The following is a 12,449-nucleotide window of genomic DNA, read 5'->3' on the forward strand; positions in this document are numbered from 1 at the left end:
CCTCCGCTCGCCCTAGTCCCTTCCTTTCCTTCTTTCCTTCCTTGCACGACAGAAGCTGTATCTGCTCATTATAAAAACATTGAGAAGTACTTAAAAGGTCTCCAAGGAACACATCCGTTCTCATCTTACCTCCACTACCTCAGGTTTCACTCCCTAGAAGCTATGATTTTTTTTTTTTTTAGATTTTATTTATTTATTGGACAGACAGAGATCACCAGTAGGCAGAGAGGCAGGCAGAGAGAGAGAGAGGAGGAAGCAGGCTCCCTGCTGAGCAGAGAGCCCGATGCAGGCTTGATCCCAGGACCCTGAGATCATGACCTGAGCTGAAGGCAGAGGCTTTAACCCACTGAGCCACCCAGGCACCGCAACAAGCTACGATTGATAATTATTCACCTGTGTCCTTTCAAATACTTTATAAGTACGTACATATATTTAAAAAATTTTTATAAACATACATGTAATCATAAACACACAGTTGTACTGTTTCACAACAGTTGTTTTTTTTTTTTTATTTTTTTATTTTTTATTTATTTCTTTGACAGAGAGAAATCACAAGTAGATGGAGAGGCAGGCAGAGAGAGAGAGAGGGAAGCAGGCTCTCCGCTGAGCAGAGAGCCTGATGCGGGACTCGATCCCAGGACTCTGAGATCATGACCTGAGCCGAAGGCAGCGGCCTAACCCACTGAGCCACCCAGGCGCCCGTTTTTTTTTTTTTAACTTAGGAAAAAAATACCCTTGGATATCTTTCCATACGAACCCAAAGAGAGTTAGTGCGTTATTCATAACTTCAAAGTATTTCGCTATATGTTTACATAAAATTGAATTCGTCACTTACTCATGAATCTTTGGGTCAAAAATACTATAAGAAATATGAATAGAATAAATTTGTAGAAGTAAAAATACATGGCTAAGGGGTATGCACATTTAAAATTTAAAAGAGGTAGCCAAATGAGATTCCCCACCTTGGCACACACAAATAATGCCTATTTCTATATACACGTCTTGACAGTAGATAATCGTAAACTTTGTTTTTTGCCAGTGAATTGGCTGAATACATTTCACTGTCTTACCTCTCATTTCTTTAGTTTCGAGTGAGGAAATTGGTACATTCTTCCCTGTGATCCTCCTGTTGATAGATTTTGCCCATTTTTATAGAATTTTTCTTTTGGATTTGTGGGTGTCCTTTGTGTATGATGGAAATTAGCTCTCTGTCATGGTTACAACTATTTGCTTTCCTTCGCCATTTTTTTTTTTTTTTTTTTGAACTAGTATTTTCTAACAGCCCTTCTAAGCACTGAATTTGTTTTCTACAGCAGCTCGGCTCGTGTGAATGGATGAGTCACGACAGCTCTGAGTTTGGTAGTACTAAAAGAAGAAGTGAAGAGATACCACGGTAGGCAGAAACCAAGGAAAGTAACAGTTCCACATATGGAGTATCTGAAGAGGAAAGGTGAGGTTTGTTTTCAAAGCACCTGCCTGCGGTTTCATCCAATCTGTAAGGCATTAGATCCTCCTACCTCCATTCAGTTAGGAAGCTAGAAGGTAATTCCAACTGTCTGCAGCTCTACCTCTAGGGTTTTATTGAATAACACAAACTAAACTCAAAAGAAAAACTATGGTTGGATGAACAAGGAATATGCATATCTTGGTCTCTAAAACAAGGTGACCCAATTTACTATTTATTATAAGAAGCTTCATGAATTAATCTTGTTGTAACTGTCAGTGTCCCAAAGAGTCTCAATTCTGTATTTACTGAATTTCAAAACATTTTAAGGGCCCTTTAGATGTATCTTGCCATATTATTAGTTATCACTTAGGGGTTATTAAAATGTAGGAAGATCATATAGGATAATTGGCATAAGAAGGTTTTCAGTCCCTGAGAAACCCATCTGCTCATCAGGTCTCCTCAAATGTTTCTGCAACAGATTGGACGGTGCAGAGGGGGTATTCTTATTCCCTAAGACAGCTCCTTTGTCCTTTGCTCTCAACAGGGCTGAAGTCCTAGTGGAACCTATGGCTTTGAGGGGCCGACCAATCTCCACTCTCTTCCCTACCACCAAGGTGACAGCCAAGTGTCAGTCACATGAGAATTACTTTCCGGGATTTATCTTTGAAACGTTTGTATCAAGAGTACAGCGTCATGGAAACATGGAATCTTCTGATTTATTTTTAATAATTTGGGATTTAAAATGTTACTAAATGATGTGTAACAAAATTTGTGCCTCCATTAAGGACCCATTACAAGTTATACGTGCGTTATGCATAGCACAGTGTCTGCAGTTACTCTGAGGCGTAGGAGCTCTACCTGAGATACTTAACTTAAGATGTTAATGAAACCAGAATGGTCCAAGATAAGCTATTTAATTGTAGACAATCTTGTCTCCATCCAGCTGCAAGCAGACATTGCAATTTCCAGATCCAGGGCAAGACTCTGCAACTACCAATCACGGAGAGACTCACAGGTAGAGAGAGAAAGAGCGGGGTAGGAAGCCTGCGCCACAGGAACTGTTTATGGACAAGGCTCCCCAGTGAACATATTGGAACCGTAACAGGCATATCTTCTCTGTGAGTGGCAGATAACGTTTATCTTATGTGACAACTCCAGCCATTCCTTAACAACAATCTGAAAAGAGATGGCAAAAACTACTGGCTCTACCTCAGTATCTATTTTTCCCTTCCTTCAAAGTGATGGGATTTTAGCTTGAGATGTATTTGACTAGGATAAAGACTACATTTTCACACCTCCTTTTAGCTAGGTGTGAATGTGGGACCAAACAGTGCCATGCGGGATGGAAGCCAAAATGGTTTGTATGACTTCCTCATGGTGACTTTAAAGGGAAAGGGTGTGATGTCCCCTTGCTCCTTTTTCCTGACTCTTTCTGGCTTGAAAGTAGAAGATATGGGGAGCTCCCATGGACCATGAAGACAGACTGGAGAGGAAAAGAAAAGGAATCTGAGTTCTCAACTCCATGAGGCCGCTACATTAAATCTGGACTCCTGTTCAGAATCACATGAAAATAAGGGAAAAAATCCTGTCTCTTTTAGGCATCCAGTGTTTTGAGTCTTTGTTACAGCAGCAGAACCCGTGTCTTAATGAATGCAAAATGGTTATGAGCTGAATCAAGGCTCGGTGGGAAAAGTCATGCTAGGTTTGCAATGCCAGCTGTGGGCAAGGGACCCAATGGTCTACCAACTCTAACCTCTTACTGTATGGATGGATAGCTAACCTACTCCAAAATGGAAAACTCTCAAAAAAAAAAAAAAAAACAACCTTTTACGTCACTCATACATTACAGCTTTCCTTGGCTATAAGCTCGTCTCCCTCTCTGTTCTACTGTTTACCACTTCAGGCTTAACCTCTCTGTATTTGGTAGAAATACAAAGAAATGAGACTGACTTAACAATCATAATAAGAATAAAATAAGTAATATGTATCGTATTTAGGATATACTATTTATTTATATATAAATGTCTACAATCCTTTTAAAATAGCCTCCTGGAAAACTATATGCTTACTTCAATGATGCTGCCATTACTAAAATATTTTTAGAATTGTTTTGAAGTTGTATATCCTACCCATTTCTTATAATAATAGGACTGAACCAAATCACTAAAACTTCTTTCATGCCCAACCGTGACTCTTTATTGAGCACTTGCTATGCCTAACATCGTTAGTTTGGGTGTTCGAGAGGTTGGTAATCAATTGAGGAAGTCAATAGTACTCTTTTGACAATCTATGTTAAATCTCCTGCTTAATGTGGTTTCATAATTTAACAATAAAAAAAATACATATAAGGAGTCTATAGTCCAGGGAAGTGAGAAATATATACCAGAAATGAAATGTGAATTTTTAAAAAGCTCTGCTTCATGGAGTTTTATACCATTGATTTATTCATTCCCTCGAGATTTTTATTACCGCCCTGCTCCCTTACTTCCCCCCAGATTCTCAGTAATTTATAGATTAAAAATTAGAGTTCTCTTTGTCTTCAATTTCAAAACTCCTTATTCTACTAGAGCCTTGATTTATTAATGCATTCCTCGTTGCAATGCATTCTACTGAGTAGGCTTTTGCAGGAGCCTCTGGGTAAAGCAGCCCCCTCTCTGTGTCTGCCCCCACACCAGCTAATAACCGTGGGCTGTGGGCTTTCTCTGAATCTCAGGGACTCTGACAGGAGAGCTCCTGGGATGAAGCACATTTCTGGAGTCACTGAGCCTGAAATGTAAAGCCGTGGTACTCAGAGTGGGTGCCGCTGAGCTGGAAATACTGATCTACGTCGAGAGTCTTGGTTCTGCTGGTTAAGCAAGTCAGTGTGTCTCTTCAAATGAGTAATAGCTTCCTAATAGCCAATAGGGCAGAAAGGTCAGCTCAAGTCCATTTATAGTTTTCGAGTATGCCCGGAGCTTGGGCTCAGACAATGGCTTTGGTCCTCACCCTGGATAGAAGGGATTCAGGGCCCATGAAGTCAGACAGAAGGAAGAACTTCCCAATGGCAAGGACATTAGGATCGGAAGGGCAGGCCAGGGAGGACATCCAGTGGATGCTGTTGGATTCAGAAACCACTGTCCTCACCGGTGGTTAAAGATTTTAAACCTCATTGCTAGCTCACTATTGCTGCCTTGTCTGTGTGTCTTTAGACTAGAATAGAGTATCATGGTGTGGTCTCGACATGTCAGGTGTGGGCTATTGGGAAGATTTGGAAAACAGCAAAAATAACAAAAACAACCAAACAAACAAAAAGAAAACTCATGGAAACATATTGGCAGTAGTGTTTCCTGAAGGATGTGATTGGCCTTGGGGGCACCCAGGTCTTCACGTGAAACGGTTCTGCCCAAGGCAGAATATCAACATCCCTGCCTCTTCTCTCATGTCATTCTGGAGCACCAGAAATCGTGTCAACCTGGAGGCCTCCTGATATTTTTAAATGCCTCCTGGGGAGGCCGGGTCACCCTAGTTGTAAGCCATGTTTAAGAATTATCACCCAGGGCGCCTGGGTGGCTCAGTGGGTTAGGCCGCTGCCTTCGGCTCGGGTCATGATCTCAGGGTCCTGGGATTGAGTCCCGCATCGGGCTCTCTGCTTGGCAGGGAGCCTGCTTCCTTCTCTCTCTCTCTGCCTGCCTCTCCATCTACTTGTGATTTCTCTCTGTCAAATAAATAAATAAAATCTTTAAAAAAAAAAAAAAAAGAATTATCACCCAAATGGTGGTAAAGGAAGGAGGATATCAATGATGCAGTCATGATTACTTATTTCCGATTATGGAAATTTCATGAGAACAATCTGCTTTAAATTGATGTGCGTCGTGTCATAGAGATGAGCTTTTTTTTTTTTTTAATTTTTAATTTTTTTTAATGTCTTTTTTTTAAATTTTTTATTTTTTATAAACATATATTTTTATCCCCAGGGGTACAGGTCTGTGAATCGCCAGGTTTACACACTTCACAGCACTCACCAAAGCACATACCCTCCCCAATGTCCATAATCCCACCTCCTTCTCCCAACCCCCCTCCCCCCAGCAACCCTCAGCTTGTTTTGTGAGATTAAGAGTCACTTATGGTTTGTCTCCCTCCCAATCCCATCTTGTTTCATTTATTCTTCTCCTACCCACTTAAGCCCCCATGTTGCATCATCACTTCCTCATATCAGGGAGATCATATGATAGTTGTCTTTCTCTGCTTGACTTATTTCGCTAAGCATGATACGCTCTAGTTCCATCCATGTTGAGATGAGCTTTTTAAAATAAAATCCTTTGGAACCAATAGGACTTTACCAGTATTGACTCACTTTGGGCCTTAGAAGGTTCTATGGCTCATGGAGCCTATAACTCGGCGGAAAGGGGATATATTTGTTTCCACAGTAAGGCATAATTTATTAGGGATGATGTCCTATACTGTTGGAAGACATTCTTATTATTATTTTTGTTAGTTTGGGTGAGTAAGCAGATAATCATATATAAATAGGTGTGTTGGCTTAGGGACTGCATAATAAAACGTATTTTTCCTACAGAATTCTAAATAGCAATATCTTCAAATATCGAATGTGATTATGCTTTATGAATTCTGCCATCGTTTCTGCCGCTCTGTTTACTCAGAAATACCAAGCCCATTTTAAGCGGCTGCTTTAGAGAAAGTACTCCTGGCGTCCTCCTCAGACGAGGCTATGCGCAAATGTCAGTCAGTACTCTGGGGCAGAGAAAATGCGGAGAAACAAATTCTCTCTCAGGCAAACCCCGACAGTAGCAAAAGTATTGGTTATGGAAACCTAAATCCACCCAGACACCCCCATTAATTAATATCACAAAGTAAACGTATCTATGATGACTGTCACGGGCACATAATCCCTTAGACTGGATTTAGTCTGACATAGATTTCACTTTAGAGCATGGACATGACAAAGTTAGAAATTTCTAGCTTCATAATGAAATTTCCTACAGCCTAAGTGGATGTTCACAATATCATTAGATATGCAATCTGAATAAAATTTTGCATTTGGGCAATCCTGAAACAAAATTCAAATAACAAAAGAGTAACATTTTAATCAAATAGAGCCCAAAGATAACTAGATTTCTCTCGTCTTCCTTCAATCCCCTTTTTGAATAAAATGATAACTTATGAGAAGAAAATTTAAAGTGTAAGATATATTCTGGAATGATTCATGTTTAGCCCGAAATCTGACACCGCTACCAAGTACAGTATTCAATGGCCCTAACTGAGAGTTACCAAGGACTGCTCTAAGACACTTGAATGGCTTGAATCTCCATCACACTCTGCTTATTCGGGCAGAAGGAACAACTACAGTGTAGAATACACTTTCTACAATATAGAAAAAGAAAAAAAGGGTTTTCTGGTTATTGCTGCAATGGTTAAGATTTTAAATCAATTACTCTTCAACAAATCATGTTAACAGAGGCTTGATGATATGTTCCAGAACATAATTTTGAGCCCTCATTTTTTTCTCTTTGGATCTTTCCATTAACTATAGACATACATGGTTCCTCTTTAACAAGGAGAGCCAGGTCTGATTTGTGGTTAAAAAACAAAACAAATCAAAACAAAACAAAAGAAGAGAAGAGAAAATATACAAACACACACACACACACACACACACATTGTGATGAATTCTCTTGACTCTTGCAGGTTTCAAATGAGAGGGTCTGGTCTCAGGTTGAAACCCATGTCATCCAGGCTATATCAACACAGGACATGGTTCCCTGGCAGTGGGGGACCACTGTACCACCAAGAAGGCAAGAAGGGAACCGGTGTTTCTGGACAGCCACGTGTTAGAATACTTTCATATGCTGACTCCTATGTCAACTCCTTTAACCAGGGTTCACAGATCCAGAAACAGAGTCTAGGAGAAATGCTTTGGTACTGGAATATTTATGGATGAAATGATATGCTGTCTAGATTTCCTTCAAAATTATCCAGAGGAGGATATAGGTAGGTATGTATAGAGAGATTCTAAGCTTGGCCATGGGCTGGTAAATGTGGAGGTTGGGTGCCAGTCATGGTGGGTTATTATAATCTTCTCCAACTTTTTTGTATGTGAAATGCTTTAACAATAAAAATGGATACACAAGATATACTTAGGGTTTGAAAGTCCCATGAGGCTGCTTATGTGCTACTTTCTAGAACAGCCCCTTGGTAGTCTTTCAGCTAATACATATTTCCCGAGTAGCAACTGTGTTCCCAGCAATGTGTTAAGTTGCCTCAATTTATGTGAATATGTGAATAGCAATAAAATATTTTAATATAAGGAATTTTTTATTATCTACCATTTTTTAAATTTAAATAGTTCAAACTTAGTATATGGTGCTTGGCAATATTAATGAAAGGTGTGGGTCCCCTTTGATAATCCCAACTCACTTCCCTGCACTGCAGTCTGATCTTTGAGATGAATGACTTTATGTTCTTATGAATGTCAACTACACCATTGCTTTCGTCCACAGACACAGATGACACTTCTGGGATATAGGTATATAGGATTACAGAGTCAAACAGCCTCACTCCTTTGCTTCTCTCTCCCTCTTACTTGCCAGGCAAAATCCCAGCAGGTGCTTAACCCAATTTTATGTCTGTTCTATTGCTTGAGCTGAACACGGCTGCAAAGAAAACACACACCCTAGCGATCCATGGCTCTCAAAATTCACAACCAAAATACCCGATGGGGCCAGGATGCTGTGGGGTAAAGCTACATTTCCCTGTCCCAACATTCTCCCTGTCTCTACATTAACTGTAGTGCCTTGCGCTCCCTAATCTCTCTCCCTCCCTTCCTTCCACACTGATGTTTGCTGACGACCTCCTGTATTCTTTTACTCATAAAGAAACTATCTACAGAGAAGCACCTGATCATCCCAGCAGAAAATGTCCTACCCATGTCTGTGCCCATATGCTCTGTCTTCCCTCCTGCGATGCAGGGAGAAGGTGGCCATGTCCAAAGGCCGACTTCTTTATTCGTGCACTGAATCTCATCACCTTTGTTCTGATTCCCCCAGAGATTCCCCCCGCCTTTTTTTCCCTGCAAAAGCTTACTTGTTTGGAGCTCTCCCTAGCTCTGCCTGCCCCTTTTTAAGAATCTACCAGTGTTGCTAAGAATGGCCTCGCAGCTTTTACTTGGTGTGTCTACTCCTTACCATGGAAGCCCAATTCATTAGCAAGTCCTCCCGAGTTCTACCTGCATGATATATCTTAGGATGTATGATTCATATGAGGCATCTAGAATAGAATACGATACATCCAATGATCATGGAAAGTTATGCTTATAAATTACGATACATCCAATGATCCAATGATTCACAAAGATACAAAGTAGAAGAGTGGTTCCCAGAGGCTGAAGGGAGGGAGGAAAGGGGAGGCAGTGTTAATGGGCATAGAATTTCAGTGTGGAATGAGGACAATGTTCTGGAATGGACAGTGGTGACGGTCACACAACAATGTGTATGTACTTACTGTCACTGAACTGTATACTCAAAAATGGTTCAAATGGTAAATTTTATTTTATATATATTTTATATTTTTTTAAAAAGCCCAGTTAAGAAGATATCTATGCAACATTTGAATCCGACCACATTTTACTTCCCCTCTTACTAAAGTTCTATTTCAAAGTGCGCTCATTCCCACCCGCATTATTCCTCCCAAAACATCTCCCTGCTGGACAGCTTGCTCCCACCTCAGTCTGGTCTCTGCACACTGCAGCAGAGTGAGGTTCTAAACTGGAAAGGAGATCGTGGAATGTGCCAGATCACAATTCCGTTAGAATAAACCCTAGCTCTCTACAAATGCCTTGCTCTTTCTGGAACACCCAGGGCTTTCGTCCCTACTTTCGCTCCCTTCCAGAATGTTCTCCCCGCAGTGGGATCCCTGACTTCATTCAGGTCTCTGCTTCCATGTCACCTCCTCACAGAGGCCCTTCCTGACTACCTTACAGCAGCCTCTCAATGCACAGGCGCGGGTGCGTGCAAACCTGTCCACGCAGGTCCGGTCCTATACCTTCCTCTGCTCTCTTTTTCTTAACAGTTCTTTTTACTACCAGACATCACGTATTTATTTGTTTCCTTATTTAACCTACTACTCAACCCCTCTGCAGTTAAACTCAATGAACTGTCGACAGCTGCTTTCCCAGACCTCAGCCATGACCGGTCTGTAACGGGAGTTCAAGAACTATCTGGACCCTAAAAGGCTGTGCACATGATATTTGAAGTATAGCAAGTGGCCGGTGGAAAAGTGTTCCAAAGCAGGTCACTGCTCATGTCCAACCAAAGGGTTCTCCTTTAAAAACAAAGACCTTCAGGAACCGGTGACAATACTTCAGAAGGGACCGCTGACACCAGGAATGAGTGGAGGGTGGGGAAGAGAAGAGATAATGGAGGCTCGGGGTGCCAAGACATATGGAAGGGACTGGTGTTTGCGACACATTATCATCAATGAGTGTCATTTAGATGAGAGAGGGTTGAAAGTTCTCCTGAGCAAGACTCACTTAATCTTTAAGGAAAATATCCTTCAGAAGATTATGTTACTTGAGTCAGAAACAGACTTGTTGAAAGGCCACTGTGGTAGGCAGGTCACCCCCAAGTGATGAGGAGGAAAGGCACTTGAATGAGAAACATGCTGAGGATATTCAGCAGGGGACATTTAGTGACAAATCAGAGACAGGCACCTGGCACGAGGTGATGACCCTCTCAGATTCAGCTCAGGGACAGAACTGGTGTGAAAGCTAACTCCCGGCGTCTCTCACTATAGTTTGTGGGCAAACTGCGACCCTGAGCCTTTCTACCTCCTCTGACCCCAGAGACCTCCTCTGGGGGTCTTTAACCTCTGCCTCCCATGTAATTATTTTTATTCAATGGGAACCTATGGGTTTCTGAAAATCCTCAAGTAAGTATCTCAAAGCAGGGAGGAAAGTTATGCTTATAAATTACGATACATCCAATGACCATGGGGCTCCCCTGCCCCCACCCTCATTCCAGCTCCCATCACCTAACCCACTCGGGGGGCTCACCCCTTACTTCAGACCTAATCCTACTTATGGACTTGGAGCAGTTTGAGAGTCTCTGGCCTGCTTCTCTGACCTTGTGCCTCAGCTCTGCAGCTGTGCATGCTTCTCCCCTACTTTTTGCCCTAGACCCTTGACTGGGTCCCCACTCGTCAATGTTTCCATGTGCTGCTACCTGCCTTGGTAAGCTAGCGAGGGTCCACGGTCTCTCTGAATGGCGTGAGGCGTGTGCAGGGGGTCCCGCCTCTTCCAGCATCCCTGACGTCCTGACCCGCCTTGGTCTGCTCTTTGACGCCATGTTTCTGGGCTTTGCACCTCATTGTGGCCAGGTCACTGTAAGGGAGCCTCTCCGGGTCCCCCCGTAGGCTACTCCCATGGAGAGCGCCTCTAGGAGCTTTACCAGAAAGGTACCCCCACCCCCCCCACCAGGAAGATAAATTATAAAAAGATGTTCCCTCTAAGATGACCAGTTAGGAAAACAGCATCCCTTCCTCGGGCAGCCTGTAGGGCACGGAGCTTGGCAGACAGAACTTGGCAGGTTTGTCCCCGCCCCCAGCACCCCCGAGCTGGGTGTATAACTTACACCACCATGTACCTAGTTCTCCTCCTCACCACTGACTAACTGGCCCAGCTGCCACCGGTGCCCGGCCCCATGACAGGCTTCCTGGTCTGGACAGGTTCTGCCTCATCGGAACCCTGAATCTGACCCAGAATTTGCTCTTTGTCTGTCCTGCCTCCATCCCGTGTCTTTCAAGTCACTCCCATTGAGGTTCTCATTCTCAACCCGATGGTGTATAAGAAGTCAAAATCTAAGGAGGTATCACTCATAAAATAACACTGGCCTTTTCTCTCTGCTACTGTAATACGATTCAACTTCAGTACTACAAAACCTACTACCCGTTGGTTAGAGTGCTTTGTTACACTTGATCTCTGCCAATTTCTGGATCGATTTTCTAGTCTCTTCTATTCCCCCCTCCCCCCAAAAGACATCTAGCTTAGGATAATCCTGTTTTCTCTTTCCAAAGACAGCTGGGGATTCTAGGATAGAAGACAGTTTCCTAATACAAGCTGGACTTCAGGCCTAGACCAAAGGTACTATTCTAGACACCCCTGTGAAAAAGACAAAACAGGAGTAGCTCCTAAGCGTTGGGACGGCAACATGTGTAAGAGAGAGAAGGTGTGATCTGACAGGGCGAACGTTCCAGTTCTGGAAGGAACGTGGTTCTGGTAAGGAAACCACCCCCCGCCCCCCAGACAGATACAGAGAAAAGACCAGGGGGCAACCATTCAGACAGGCTGAATCACAGCACCCTGAGCGTCTGGAAACTTATCCCGCCAAAGAGAATTGTTTGTTATTTAGAACTGCAGGCTTTGAAAGTTGGATCAATTAGGTCCAAGTTGCCCTGATGAGACAAACAATTACCCCTAAAGTCTGAGCTTGCCACGAATCCTCCTCAACGTTTGCTTTGTGGAAACAAATTAAAATATTGTGAGGAGACATGGTAGATGACTTTTCTACCTCTGCTACATTTACACACAAGCTACGTAGTGATTTGGGGAGCACTGCTGTTTTCACAGTGTTACCTTTTCACAGTTCACTGTGGGCACACTAAATACAGCATAGAATGCACGCGTACTTCAGAGGTAATTTAAGTAAACCCACCACAGATACGGATTATGTAGTGTGCATAAACATGCACATAAATCTAAACACAAATATTTAAAGACAATGAATAAATAACACAGAATTAAAACACAGAATCAAAGTTTATGAAAATGGGTACACAGAGTACTTTTGTTTAGAGAATGCCAGTTGTCTTGAAATTCCTAAGCATAGGCAGATTTATAATACGATATATATAGTGTGGATATAGATATACATACCTATATATGTATATATATTATATAATAATATTATTATTATTTATATATATGTATATATATTATTATATAATAATATAA

General features: G+C 42.1%; 1 protein-coding gene across 20 annotated transcripts in view; it reads right to left on the bottom strand.

The window, feature by feature from the left end:
• Positions 1 to 12,449, bottom strand: part of TRPM3 (transient receptor potential cation channel subfamily M member 3) — a gene marked incomplete at its 3' end in the record, with an annotated part of 782,399 nt that overhangs the window by 207,923 nt on the left and 562,027 nt on the right. The gene's annotated exons all lie outside the window — the stretch shown is intronic.

The sequence above is a fragment of the Mustela nivalis genome, assembly GCF_964662115.1.
Source record: "Mustela nivalis genome assembly, chromosome: 13".
Classification (NCBI taxonomy): domain Eukaryota; kingdom Metazoa; phylum Chordata; class Mammalia; order Carnivora; family Mustelidae; genus Mustela; species Mustela nivalis.